General features: G+C 40.6%; 1 protein-coding gene across 14 annotated transcripts in view; it reads left to right on the top strand.

Annotated features, from left to right (window-relative positions):
- The window catches only part of LOC311034799 (NACHT, LRR and PYD domains-containing protein 12-like), a 136,470-nt gene that overhangs the window by 93,004 nt on the left and 29,592 nt on the right, over nucleotides 1–13,874 (top strand). The window lies entirely within an intron of this gene.

Here is a 13,874-nt window from a genome sequence, read left to right as displayed (position 1 = left end):
GTGCTTGAAGCGTACATCGCGTGTACGCTTGGAAAAGGGGGAAAGTAGGGCACATTCGAAGGGTGGATTTGAAGGGGTCTTCGAAATGGGACAGCACTTGGCGCGCCACTGTGACGTCATCGCCCTTAAAATCCGCACTTGGAGGCTGCAACCCCTGAATTGAGACAGACCTATTGTGTGGTCTGTTGGGACACCTACTGGTTGATAGAGGTATTATATCCACATCTTGTGTAGAATCAGGATAAAGTTACTGCCAGGTGTAAACCTCATACTGTATGTCCAAAATGGTTCCTTTGCAGGATATAAATGAAAACATAGTAAAAGTAACACACCTGCAATCTGAAAACGTGTGGCGATGCGTTTTGAGCTTGTAGATCTGCTACTTTTTGTGTGACACTGTAGTGTGATCAAATAGGGCATTAAATATGGAAATAAGAGGTTTCTGACTGACAGTGTCAATACTGTTGGTGATATTGTCTCATGCCAGACAAACATTTAACATAATAAACATATTGCTGTGGACTTACTTGTGGCTATGACATGTACACTCGAGTGGGTAAAATAATGCCACGACAAGGAATATCTAGTTCAGGGTGTTTACTTGGCAGAACGGCAGGTTTACTCTCATCAACCGGTCAGCAGCAGCAGCACTTACAGACACAATGCACTGTAGGCTTGATGATAGCTCACAGACACTGTAACAAGTAACACAGTATTGGCTGTCAGTCCGTTGTCAGCTCACTCACACGTCCATACACCTATTTACAGATCCACTGCGAGATGGTAAAGATAGGTTTAGGAATGATTATGTAGCATTATACGCCTGTTGTAACATCCACTCTGTTTTCACCTGTAACGTTAGCTGTGTGGTTTGTGTTGATGTCATAACTGTAGGCTTACTTATTTCTTATTATTTATGATGATATTGGGCTCCTAGTCCATGCAAGTTGTGACCTTGTCCTCAACCTCAGACCACTGCTTTGAAAACTTTGTTTTGTTTTATCTGTTGGGCAGCTCAAAGGGGAAAAAAGAGGAAAAAGAGTGCATTTGGGAATTTTATGTTCAACACTGAAGCTGTCATAATGTTTGCACTATGAATAAATACAATCAAAACTAGAAAAAGTGCTCCTCGGAGCACAGGTCTCCGCCAGGTCAGGTAGGTTATTGTGGCCTCCTGGTGGCGCTATAATATGCCAATGTGAAAAGGGTGCCATTTCTTCTTAGGCCTTGCACGGCAATCGGACACTGCATTCATGATTTGAGGCATTTTGTTCAAAAAATGTGTTTTGCTAAATTAGACCTGCTGGTGGCGCCATAACAGGCAAATATTAAAAGGGTAGCATTTGTTCCTCAACATAGTGTGAATGTGCGTGCAAAGTCTGACCACAATCGGACGCTGCGTTCATGATTTGCGGCATTTTGTTGAAAACGGGCCACACCTGCAAACTTAAGATGTGAATTTTAGCCAATCGGGATGGAATATGAAAAATTAAACAGATCCGCCTTGATCACATGACTATAGAGATCATGTGTACTGATTTGCGTGAAATTTGGATAAAATCGGAAGAAGTAATGTAAAGAAATATGTTTTACATAAGTCTGCCTCCTGGTGGCGCTATAAAAGGCAGATGTGAAAAATGCAAGTCAAAGGTTTTTCCTTGACCTCTAGGGAGTGCACATACAAAGTTTTACACAGATCGGTGCAGTTATAGGTGAAAACACAAAGCAGCCTGTTGTAGCGCCACCATGAGGCTGATTTCAAAATTCTCAAGTGGCAGTTCTTCCTCGGCCTAGTGAGAATGTGCGTGCAAAATTCCACGGAAATTGCATGCTGTGTTCATGATTTGAGGCATTTTGTTCAAAACGGAGCAGTCCTGCAAACTTTGGAAGCCATTTTTAGCCAATCCAGATGGAATATGAGAAATCTGAAAAAGCTGTTTGGTTTAATGACTATAGAGATACTGTGTACCGATTTGTGTGACGTTTGGACACATTTTGTAGGAGTACTGTCATAAAATGTGTTTTAGCAAAAGCGGCCTCCTGGTGGCGCTATAACAAGCCCATGTGAAAATTTTGGGGCAGAGGGTCTGAATTGGCATCCAGGGAGTGTGTGTGCACAGTTTGGCTGCGATCAAGCCAACGGTGGCAGAGATTAGCTGTCCACAGACGGACGGACAGACAGACGGACAGACGGACGGACGGACGGAGGGTAAAACATACTCTCTCGCCATGCCTTCGGCCTGGCGGAGACAATAATAACTATAGTCTTACCTTGCTAATCTCTCTTGTTCTGCACCAGGCAGGATGATTGTACATAGGGTGTGTACGTTTGAATATGTTTAATATACGTTTGAGCATGTCTTGCTTTTAGACTTTAGATCTATCTGTTGATTGATTGATGTTTACATTTTACAGTTTAGGCATTTAGCAGATGCTCTTAATCCAGAGTGATTTACAGTAAGCAAGGACACAAGATAATACATAATTCATAATACACATACTACATCACATGCATAAAAATAGTAATCTAATAATAAATTAGTACATAGTAAACCAATATTCTAATAATAACTAATACGTAAACCAAGAACCTATCATCAGCCTACATTGAAACTATACACACTATAGGATGCAGAGGTGGGGACTTGGACTCGAGACTTGAGACTCGACTTGACTTGAAGTCCCGATTTTGATGACTTGAGACTTGCTTGACCAAATCAAAAATAGACTTGGACTTGCTTGGGACTTGAATGCCAAAGACTTGAGACTTGACTTGACTTGAACACTAAAGACTTGAGACTTGACTTGACTTGAGCCCTCGTGACTTGAAAATTCAAGTCTTTTCAAGTCACCTTCAAGTCACTTTCAAGTCACTTAAGCAAGCCAAAAATGTTTAAAAAAGTGTGCATCAACTATAATGTTATTAGTCAGAAATCCCGGCCGTCAGTGACACCTAGTGTAGTGTTGCCAAAGCTGCTTATTTACCCTAACCTTTGGACAAAATTTGGTTTGTTTTTGGCTTGTTTTTGGAAGTCGGTTCGCTTGTTTCTCTCCCGATACTTGTCAACACTGGCCCACATGTTGCACGTTACCAAACAAACAACACACCGACTTCACTCCTGCCGTCGCTGCTGGAACTGAAGCCAGGTGGAATAAAATGTCAACTCCAGCAGTTATAGCTTTCGGTTTTAAAGATAGACAAGACGAGAAAAGCAGTATGCAAGGCAAGACCTATACTTCACATTAACATTACTGCGTGCTAAGTGCAAACTATAACCAGTGGTGGAAAGTAACTAAGTACATTTATTCAAGTACTTTACTTAAGTACAATTTTGACTTATTTTTTACTTTACTGAAGTATTTGCAATTTTCAGTACTTTTACTTCTACATTATTTAGCAGACGCTTTTATCCAAAGCGACTTACATTAAGTGCATTCAACATAGGTAGGGAACGAAACTACTAATCACCAGAAGTCTTAAGTGCATTTTCTGCAAAAACAAGCAACCAAGAGTATACCTAGCGCTAAGGTAAAAGTGCAATATATCAGCTACCTACTTCTACTCAACTACATATGAGAGGCAGATATTAGCCTACTTTTACTCCACTACAATTATTTGAAAATTTTAGGTACCAATTACTTTGTAGATTTTGGTTATTAATACAAAACATACATTGACCACTTCAGCGCTATATACATTTCCTCTTCTACCCCGGATTTGAACGCGGTTTCCAGTGCAAGTGCTGAAATTTCACCATCGTGATAATAGAGCCTGCCTGCTTGATCAGAGGATACACTGAATTTGTGTCAGATCCTGTGTCTAGGTGAGACATGGCCTTTGACATTATCTAAATGTCTCAATAGAAGAGCAGGGAGACAAAATACAACCACCCTGATTGTATAAGTTATATTGTAGTAACATACTCTACCATACAGATTGTACAAAATTACATTATATTCATTAAAAAGGGCCCTTTTAAACCCTGTCCTCAAGGAGGATATTAAAAGTACAGTATCTGCGTTCTGTTGGCCTGGAAGAACCCATGTTTTAAAACAAATGCAAATTGTGAAAAATGCTCATGATTTATGTAAATCTTTACATATCTTGAATTAACATTTTGACTTGTTTGGGACTCGAAACAAAAGGTTAGGACTTGTTTGGGACTCGAAACAAAAGGTTAGGACTTGTGTGGGACTCGAACCAAAATGCTAAGGACTTGTGTGGGACTCGAAACAAAAAGCTGAGGACTTGGACTTGACTTGGGACTTGGCTGTGTTGACTTGGACTTGACTCGGGACTTGAGAGCAAAGACTTGAGACTCGACTTGGACTTGCAACATAGGGACTTGGTCCCACCTCTGATAGGATGCCAGGTCAACAATGACCTGGCATCTGTCTACATAACATGCTATCTAAGTTACATTTTAACCGTTGCATAATCCTGCAAGGTCCTCAAGGCTAGGGCAAGTTCTACGGGCTGAGATGGAGTCTGAAGAGTTGAGTCTTCAGATTAAGGCAGAATATTGGGAGTGAGTCTGCAGTTCTAGGGGAGTTCATTCCATAGTTTGTGAGCCAGAAGGGAGAAGAGAGAGCGGAACGGTTTGTAGGGTTGGATCAGGCTTTGAATATATGGGGGTGTCATACCTTTGGTTGCTTTGTAGGCCAACGTCAGTGTTTTGTACTCTTGTGCGGGAAGGCATTGAACTGACGTGGCATCTACTTAGAATTGTCTTCTTCTTTGTGTAAAATCAATGTCTCCTATTTGTCACGGGTATTATAGTTAAAGGTAGGGTAAGTGATTTGCTTTGGTTAAAATAAGTGTTAAATAGCTCTATATTGTGATAGTACTCATTGCTATAGAGTGTTTGTTCAGTAAAAGGAGTCTGCTTGTCTCTCTAGCTCTTTATTAAACAGAAAATGCATTTTCGTTTCAGTTTCAGTTTCATTTCCAATTTTATCCAACCAGGACAGAGAACTCAATCAGGATACAGATTAAACAAGTGAAATTGGAAGTGATGACACTAAGAAATGAGCAGGCAAAATTGGAACTAGAACACTATACAAATTAAGCTTAAAAATTGGTACTTTCTCCTGATTGGCTGAGATTTTGACACCTACCGAAAAATGTATTTTCTGTTTATTAAAGAGCTGGAGAGACAGGGAGACATCTGTTACTGAAAAAACACTCTATAGCAATGATTACTATCAGAATATAGTATTTTAACCTTTTAACAAAATACTTTTTGTTTTAGCCAAAAAATATCACTTACCCTACCTTTAACTAAAACGAGAATAAAACTTTGTAATAAAAAATAAATGAGGCTTTATAAAAAAAAAAAAACTTACTGAAACTGTATTTTCTGTTTACAAAACAAACTAATATAGCGAAAATGTGCTTATTTTAGTCTGTCAGTAACCAATATTGTTCTGAAAAATAGCGAAGATAGCCTATCTACAAGCTCACAATGGGCCGGATTCATAAAGGGATTTGCGACCATGTACCGGCATTTAGGACAAGTCGTACACATACACCTGATTCATAAAGATTTTTTGGTCTGTGTCTTGTGCGTCAGGTGCGCACGTTCTCACGTCACCCCCGAGGCAGTCTTCAGGGCTGAAATGTGCGTATGTCTTTAGAATGCTTTATTCTTCATGTCAAAATCAATTACAACAGTGGCAAACCTCAAATAAAATGTATATGTGCCCAACATTTGTCAACACATATATATAAAAAATAGAAAATAAATGTCAAACGATGTATTGCTTGTAGTGTAGCCTATGCATAATATAGACATGATGTAGATTCCACCGCTTTTTATTTATTTTCTAGGCTATGAGTCGCATTTAGAGCTGAATTATTAGGTCCCTGAGTGTGTTTGCCAGCGGGCCATCTCAGCCAAAGTGTCACGTAATAATGAAAATAGGCTTCATGCCTTACTGAAACTGCGGAGGGACTGACGCACGTCAGTGTCCGTGCCACGGTATTAATTTGTAGGCTAATAGTCTACTGTAGGCTACTCTACTGTATATTGATCACATGAACGCCACACACAACAGCCTAATAAATGTTACCATCTGATGAGGAAACTATAGTGATGAAAGATGTGTCCAGAAGATCCATTCCCCATTCAGACGTAGGACAGTGATATATTAATCCAAAATTAACTAATTTAATCAATAAGTAATCAATAAGCTCTGGTCCATAATCGTTCCACTTGTATGCCCTGGATTTATTCTCAACATCATCTTTTTACCTGGTAAACGTGAGCATGTTATATCCTTTCCAGGTTATTAGTCTATTATTTGCTGGCGGGGTTAAACCTTGTAAACATTACACATTACGTTCAGCTGATCCATCGTGCAATAGTGGGACTCGCTTCCAGACAGATCAGAATGATGTTCAAGTTCTCTGTCAGTGTCAAGGCATCGCGGCCGACAGCTGTAAGTTTGGACAAGAATTTAAACTCCGGTGTTGCCAGATTTTGTGAGAGAAATAAGCAACCAGGTCTATGAAAATAAGCCCAAAAGAAGCAACTGGCACTTAGGCCATTATAAGCACTTTAATTAAACCGTTGTGAGGTTGTAGATCTGCTATATTTAAAAAAAAATCTTGTAATAAAATGTGGAATATTTGGAAGATTTTTTAAACATTCTAACAACACAAATCTGCCTCCAGCTGGCACAAAACATTTTCAGATGGGGCTTATAGGAATGAATTAGCCTACATATTAACTTGGGGGTCCATGACATAAAATATTTGAGAACCACCGGTTAAAACAATTGAACAATTGTGAAGCAAGCCCAAATAACCAACTATACTTTAGAAACAAGCCCAAAAAAACGCACCCCACTTCTACCAATATTTACAAGCAACTTTACAGAAAAATAAGCGCAAATTCGCTTATAATAAGCGGACATGGCAACACTGTTCAGTAAAGTGACAGATTTGATCAGAGAGAAACTGCTGAGTCACGGTTCACGCCTTTTATGGTGCAAAATGGGGCGTGGAGCAATGTAAATGAACCTCTCGGGATCATCACGCCCAGCTGGCTGTCATTATAATATAGAACTGGTCATACGCGCGTCTCTGTCATATACGATCCCCTTTTTGAATTGCACGTCCGTTAGTGAGTACCAGAAATACGACCTCCTTTACGAACTTCATTTACACCATATTTACGACCCTCGTTATGAATCCGGCCCAATTGTGATGCGTTGTGAGCTTGTAGATCTGCTATTTTCGTTGTTGACTGACAGAGCAGGCATCCAATCAGGTTCTCTGACGCCTGATTGTTCCTGATGAGCTGGGGCCTGTTTCACAAATGAAATCATCCTGTATGTAATTAGATGATTTGGACCAGAACTTTGAATCATTCATTAGACATTACTGGATGGACTGGCTGGGTGTGTCTCTGTCTGAGGGTTTAGGAACAGCACAAGTGTGTGTGTGTGTGTGTGTGTGTGTGTGTGTGTGTGTGTGTGTGTGCGTGTGCGTGTGCGTGTGCGTGTGCGTGTGCGTGTGCGTGTGCGTGTGTGTGTGTGTGTGTGTGTGTGTTGGCCCGAATACCGCCCAACTCACTCCAAATCCAACTCACTCCATGAAGACTTAAGAAATATTTGCCCAACTCACTCCAGGGCTCGCCCAACTCACTCCAGGGCTGGGACAACTCCCTCCAGGACCAAAGACCAACTCCCTCCAGGACCATAGCCAACTCACTCCAGGACCAAACCCAACTCACTCCATGCAATGTCACCAGTGTAATATTGGTTCAATGTGTCAGTGGTGTAAAGTAACTAAGTACATTAACTTAAGTACTGTACTTATGTACAATGTTGGGTATTTGTGCGTTATTTGAGTATTCCCAACTTCCAATGGTTTTACCTCTACTCCACTACATATTGGATCCACATATTGTTTTTTTACTCCACTAAATGTATTTGTTTTACTAGTTACTTTGCAGCTATAAATTATAATATTATAGTGTGTGTGTGTGTGTGTGTGTGTGTGTGTGTGTGTGTGTGTGTGTGTGTGTGTGTGTGTGTGTGTGTGTGTGTGTGTGTGTGTGTGTGTGTGTGTGTGCGTGTGTGTGGGTTGAATCGGTGGAGACTCTTACATTCTAACCCTAACCCTAACCCTAAACCCTAACCCTAACCTGGGTGGAGGGTGATTATGCGGGTGAACTCAGTGGAGGAGGGCCAAAACCTTAACGAGGAATATAACAACACCTCTTGATTTGACCAACAATAGAACCCCCCAGAACCATTAAGTTGTTTTGTAGAGACAGTATTTAAAACTTTAACCAAGCCTAAAACAGAATAGAGTTAAAAGTAACAAATTCCTCAATATTGTACTTAATTCCTCAATATTGTACTCAATAATATTTTTTGGAGTGAGTTGGGCAAGTGTGTGGAGTGAGTTGGGCAAGTGTGTGGAGTGAGTTGGGCAAGTGTGTGGAGTGAGTTGGGCAGGTGTGTGGAGTGAGATGTCTGGAGTGAGTTGGGCGCGATTTGGAGTGAGTTGGATTTGGAGTGAGTTGGGCGGTTACCGTTGGCCCAACTCCGCTCCCTTACTGACTCACTGACTTAAGGCCCGTTCATAGTCCCTAGATGTGTCTTAAACGTGCGTCATGAGGTGAGGGATTCCGTCCGTTCTTTACGGACACATACATGGTTCGCTCACGTTATTTAGGAGAGAGAGATTGCACGTACCCAATGTTGCCATGTCTGCTTATTATAAGCGACTTTGGGCTTATTCTTCTGTATAGTTGCTTGTAAACAAACAAGCATTTTTTTATTGGTGGTTGCGGTTTTATTTGGTCTTGTTTCTAAAGTGTAGTTGCTTATTTGGGCCAATTATTATTTAAACCAGTGATTCTCAAATATATATTGTAGATCTGCTATATGCAGTGGTGTAAAGTAACTAAGTACATTTACTTAAGTACTGTACTTAAGTAAAAAAAAAAAAATCCAATACTTTTACTTTTACTCCACTACATCTCAGAGGCAAATATTGTACTTTTACTCCACTACAATTATTTGAAAACTTTAGTTACTAGTTACTTTTCAGATATAAATGATAATATTATGAAACATACATTAACCACTTTAGCCCAATTTTATACATAGGCTATGCGACGCGTTGTGAGCTTGTAGATCGGCTATTTTCAAACATTGTTGTACTTTTACTTTTGGTACTTTAAGTACATTCTGATACCAATACTTTTGTACTTTTATTCAAGTACATTTTTAATTCCAAACTTTTACTTGTAACAGAGTACTTCTGCATTGGAGTAGTGATACTTTTACTTAAGTAAAACATTTGAGTACTTTTTCCACCACTGTTCATATGTGGCCTAGTCGATTCTTTTGGGCTTGTTTTCATAGACCTGGTTACTTATTTCTCTCACAAAATCTGGCAACCGGTTGTGTCACGCTACAATGCTATGAAACTAGCATTGTAGCCCAGTGGTACTACAGGCAAAACGTAGTAAACGTCCGTCGGGCTGACGGTGAATGTCGACTGAACGGACGGAACAACTGGAGCCGTAAGTGACGGAGGGGGAGTAAAAAACGACAACGCAAGGAGCGCCGGCGCTCGTTACGTATTCTTACGTCCGACTATGAATGATACTTTAGGCATGCGTTCACGTGAAGTCTGTCTGTCTGCCCCTCCCATGTGAAATGTTTTAGTCAGTGAGGACTCAGAGCCTTTATTCATCCTTTCTGTAAGTCAGCATCTATGCTGGGAATTACCCACAGTTCATAGCGTTACCAGGGGAATGAGGGGAATCAAACGTCAATCATTTAAATATGAAAATTAATGTCGCATCACGGTTAGAATGTCAACTAACAATAGCCTAGTGCTTTCTCTCTCACCGTTCTCAAAGGGAGACGGAAAGGAAGATATATATTTAGTAAAAATGAGGAACACAAGTTAAGAGATTTGTAAAGTAAATACATAATATGGAAATACAATTTAATTATATTACAACCTCTAATCTAAAATCAGATTAAATTAAAACTAACAGAATAACGTACATATAATAATCAACAATCATAGCCTTTAAAGCAATGACTGTAAATAATAAAAGAATGAATGATCATCTTCATTCATTTTAGACCATTTAGAGCTTCAAGTTCTTATCAGCTGACGTCACTTAAATCAGGCTCGAGTGACTTAAAAGGACAGCAGGGGTTCAGGAGGTAGAGCGGCCATCTTGGAACCACAGGGTTCATGGTTCGATTCCCGGCTCCTCCTGGCTGCGTGTCGAAGTGCCCTTGAGCAAGAGACTGAACTCCCAACTGCTGCTGATGAGCAGGTTGTGTTGATGTTGTGTAGTTGTGTTGATGTTTTGTTGGTGTTGTTTAGTAACAGATCTACAAGCTCACAGTGAGCATGTAGATCTGTTATATTCTATGCTCAACACTGTTGTATGAAGGAGCATAAATGACTGTCTGTCTGCCTGGTTTTAAACCAAATCACGAGATGAATACATATATAATACACAGAGATGAAAACATATAGAACCACAATAGAAACAAGTCCTTTAAGCCTTAACTCTTTGCCTGCCAATGACAAGATTTCTCCTCATATTTTGCTAAGGCGCGAATGACGAGATTTCAGTGTTTTCAATGATTTCAGTGTTTTCAATGATTTCAGTGTTTTCAATGATTTCAGTGTTTTCAGTGGTGTTCCACTAGATGGCGCTTTTCACTTGCCTCTGGGTCAATGTTTGGCTCTCTGTGAAGTAGAGGAGCAGCGGGTCACGTGATCAAAATGTGTACAGCTTATATTTGAGCCCAGGCATGATCTTACGCCCAGTACATGTGACATTTATAAAGTGATCCTATATAGCCAATCATAGCGTACATTTGGTCTGTCATTTTCCTCCTCATGGTATGAGCTTGTATATCTGCTATTCTCACATTATTATTAGAGAATATGGACTCTAGGGTTCAGGTGGTTAAAGCTGCAAACTAGAACTGATGTGAATGAATAAAACATTATTTTAATTATTATTATTATTTTGTATGTTAAACCCACATCATTGACTGGAGTTCCTCAGGGCTCTGTTTTCCCTCTACACCAAATATCTTCCCTGAAAAAAGTGAGATCTACAAGCTTATAACGTGTTGCAACGCGATGCACTCTGAGAGCTCATAGATCTGCTCTTTTCTGTTCTGTTCACCACATAAAAGGGAAGTGTGTGTCTGTCAGGTCTAAAACCTCACAACATGTCACTCTGCAACGTGTTGTGAGCCTGTAGATCGGCTATTTTCAGTGTGCAACACCCGGTACGCAGCCAAGTATGAATCACCCTTCAGACGAGACGAGGAGATGCAAATGATGAATACAAAGTGCGTGTAAACATGAATATTTGAATATATATATTTTTTCATTAGAATCTCATGACATTGAATGAAGCTTTGAAGTCACAGCCAGAACCCTAGAAATGTCAACTGTTAAGATGTTTAACACTTCGCATGACGGCAGTAAGGCCACTCTCTCCCCTCGGAGCTCCAGACGTTCTGACACCTTCTCCCCCGCTGGCCATATGTTGGCCATAGTGCTACGTTTCATTTGATGTACAGGCAGAAACATAATAATATAGGCTATAACTGAGAACGTGAATGGGAATGGGGGAATTGTAACTTAGAATCCGATATGTCAAATCTTTATGACAAAAATATATAAAACAGCACGATTGCTGTAGCGCTTGAATTAGGCACACAAACTAGGAAATGGTTGCAGTACATTTACACTCTTGAGTGAGAAATGGATAGCCTAAAAATGATTCACTGGTAGCGACAGAGCAACCAATATTTACGTAAGTTACACAGATTAACTTTACAAAGTTAATTGTATGCCTGCTGTCTGAAGCCGGAGACAGACTCAGACGCATCTCATTGAAGGGCCTGTATGACACAAAACAGCTGATCGCTGTACTGACTTTCACCTCCATTACGATTAATAAACAATAAAAAAGTGAAAATAGCCGATCTACAAGCTCACAACATGTTATGATGTGACGCGTTGTGAGCTTCTAGTTCGGCTAAATAAAAAAAATCCCACCCAGTGTGAAGTGGGCGGTGTGGTCACAGTGGTCATCACAGTGATGGAAGTGATTCACTTAAAAAAAACATAAAAGTGTTTTTTTTAAGTCCATACTGCTATTCATAGGGCTGCACATGTGTCATGTGTTTCGCTAGCCAATCACAGTCCTGAATTTGCAAAGTTACGATTAATAAACGATAAAAAAGTGAAAATAGCCGATCTACAAGCTCACAACATGTTATGATGTGACAAATCGATACTTTTGCAAAGTCAGCCAATCACATTACAGCTAGTGTCATCACCACTAACTGTAATGTGATTGGCTGACTTTGCAAATTCAGGACTGTGATTGGCTAGCGCAACACATGACACATGTGCAGCCCTATGAATAGCAGTAAGGAATTTATCCTTTTTTTTTAAAGTGAGTCATGTTGTGATGACCACACACCGCCCACTTCACACTGGGTGGGATTATTTTTTATGTTTTTTGGGGGGTTTTATGACCTCAATTACACCCAAAAAATCTGAACTTTGAACATTGAGTGGATTTTCTGTGGTCTGGGGTTTTCTGAATAATTAGGCTGAAAAGTAATCTGAGCTTGGCCCTTCAACAGTGAGGTCACTGTTGATTAATCCCGCCCACTCTCCTCCTCGCCCCTCCCCTCCCCTATCCTTTCCTTTGGGGGGGCGGAGCAGAGGTGATGATTGACAGGCAAAATCCCTCACCAGCGACACCCACAGGCAAAGATTTATTTTTTTATTGCAGTTGAAAAGGCTTTAGAAATGTGAGAGAAAAACACCTGCCATGGATCAATGGAGTGGATTTTTTTGTTAAAACTTTCTATACACATTTGAAGGACCATGACAAAGACTTTTAATGTGTGGTAAAACTGAACGTCATAAAACCTTTAAGACTTAGACAGGGGCCATTTGCGAATTGCAGCCTCCTGAAAGTGTATCTTTAGGGCAGTTTTGAAAGTGAGTAGGGTTTTACACTCCTTTACTCCTTTTGGTAGGGCATTCCACTTTTTTGTTGAATAGCATGAGAACGAGTTCATTCCCTTTGTTGTGCCAAATCTGGGTTGAACATGATTCGTGGAGCTGCATCTGGTGTTATGATCGTGGACTTCATTAACGTTTTGGAAGTATTTTGACAAATACAGGGGGATACCAATGTTGTGGTGTATCTTGAAGACCAGGCCCATTGTAAGTTGCTGCACTCTGTCCTCAACCCTAAGCCATCCAATCCTAGCAAAATGAGCAGGGGTTAGATGGGGTTATATAAACGGGACAGAAAAAGGTGACGCTAGAGTGCATTCAGAACTCCTGAATTGCTGCTTTCCACATCCTCCTCTAGCAACAGGGTCTGGAGCTCTGCAGCGTGTCTATGTAGGTGGTGCACCTCCTACTGCCTCTGCTGTCACACTGCAGTGTGTCTACGTAAGTGGTGCTCTTCCTACTGGCTCCACTGTCACACTGCAGTGTGTCTACGTAGGTGGTGCTCCTCCTACTGGCTCTGCTGTCACACCACAGTGTGTCTACGTAGGTAGTGCATATTCCATCTTGATTGGCTAAGATTGACTTCCAAAGTTTGCAGGAGTGGCCCGTTTTGTACAAAATGAAATGCCTGGAATCATAAACTCAATCCGTCCGATTGCTGTGAAACTTTGCACACACATCCCCACTAGGCCAAAAAAGAATTGTTAGAAAAAATGTGTGTGCCCACCTGCTCCCGTCTAGGCCCAGCCTATACTAGCGTTCTGGCTGCGCGAGTGTAATTTCTTCCATGGCTTGTGGGGATGCGTGTGCAAAGTTTCAC

Source organism: Gymnoscopelus microlampas (genome assembly GCF_963454915.1).
Source record: "Gymnoscopelus microlampas genome assembly, chromosome: 19".
Classification (NCBI taxonomy): domain Eukaryota; kingdom Metazoa; phylum Chordata; class Actinopteri; order Myctophiformes; family Myctophidae; genus Gymnoscopelus; species Gymnoscopelus microlampas.
The sequence above is the reverse complement of the archived record's forward strand: the minus strand, read 5'-3'. Positions and strand labels throughout refer to the sequence as shown.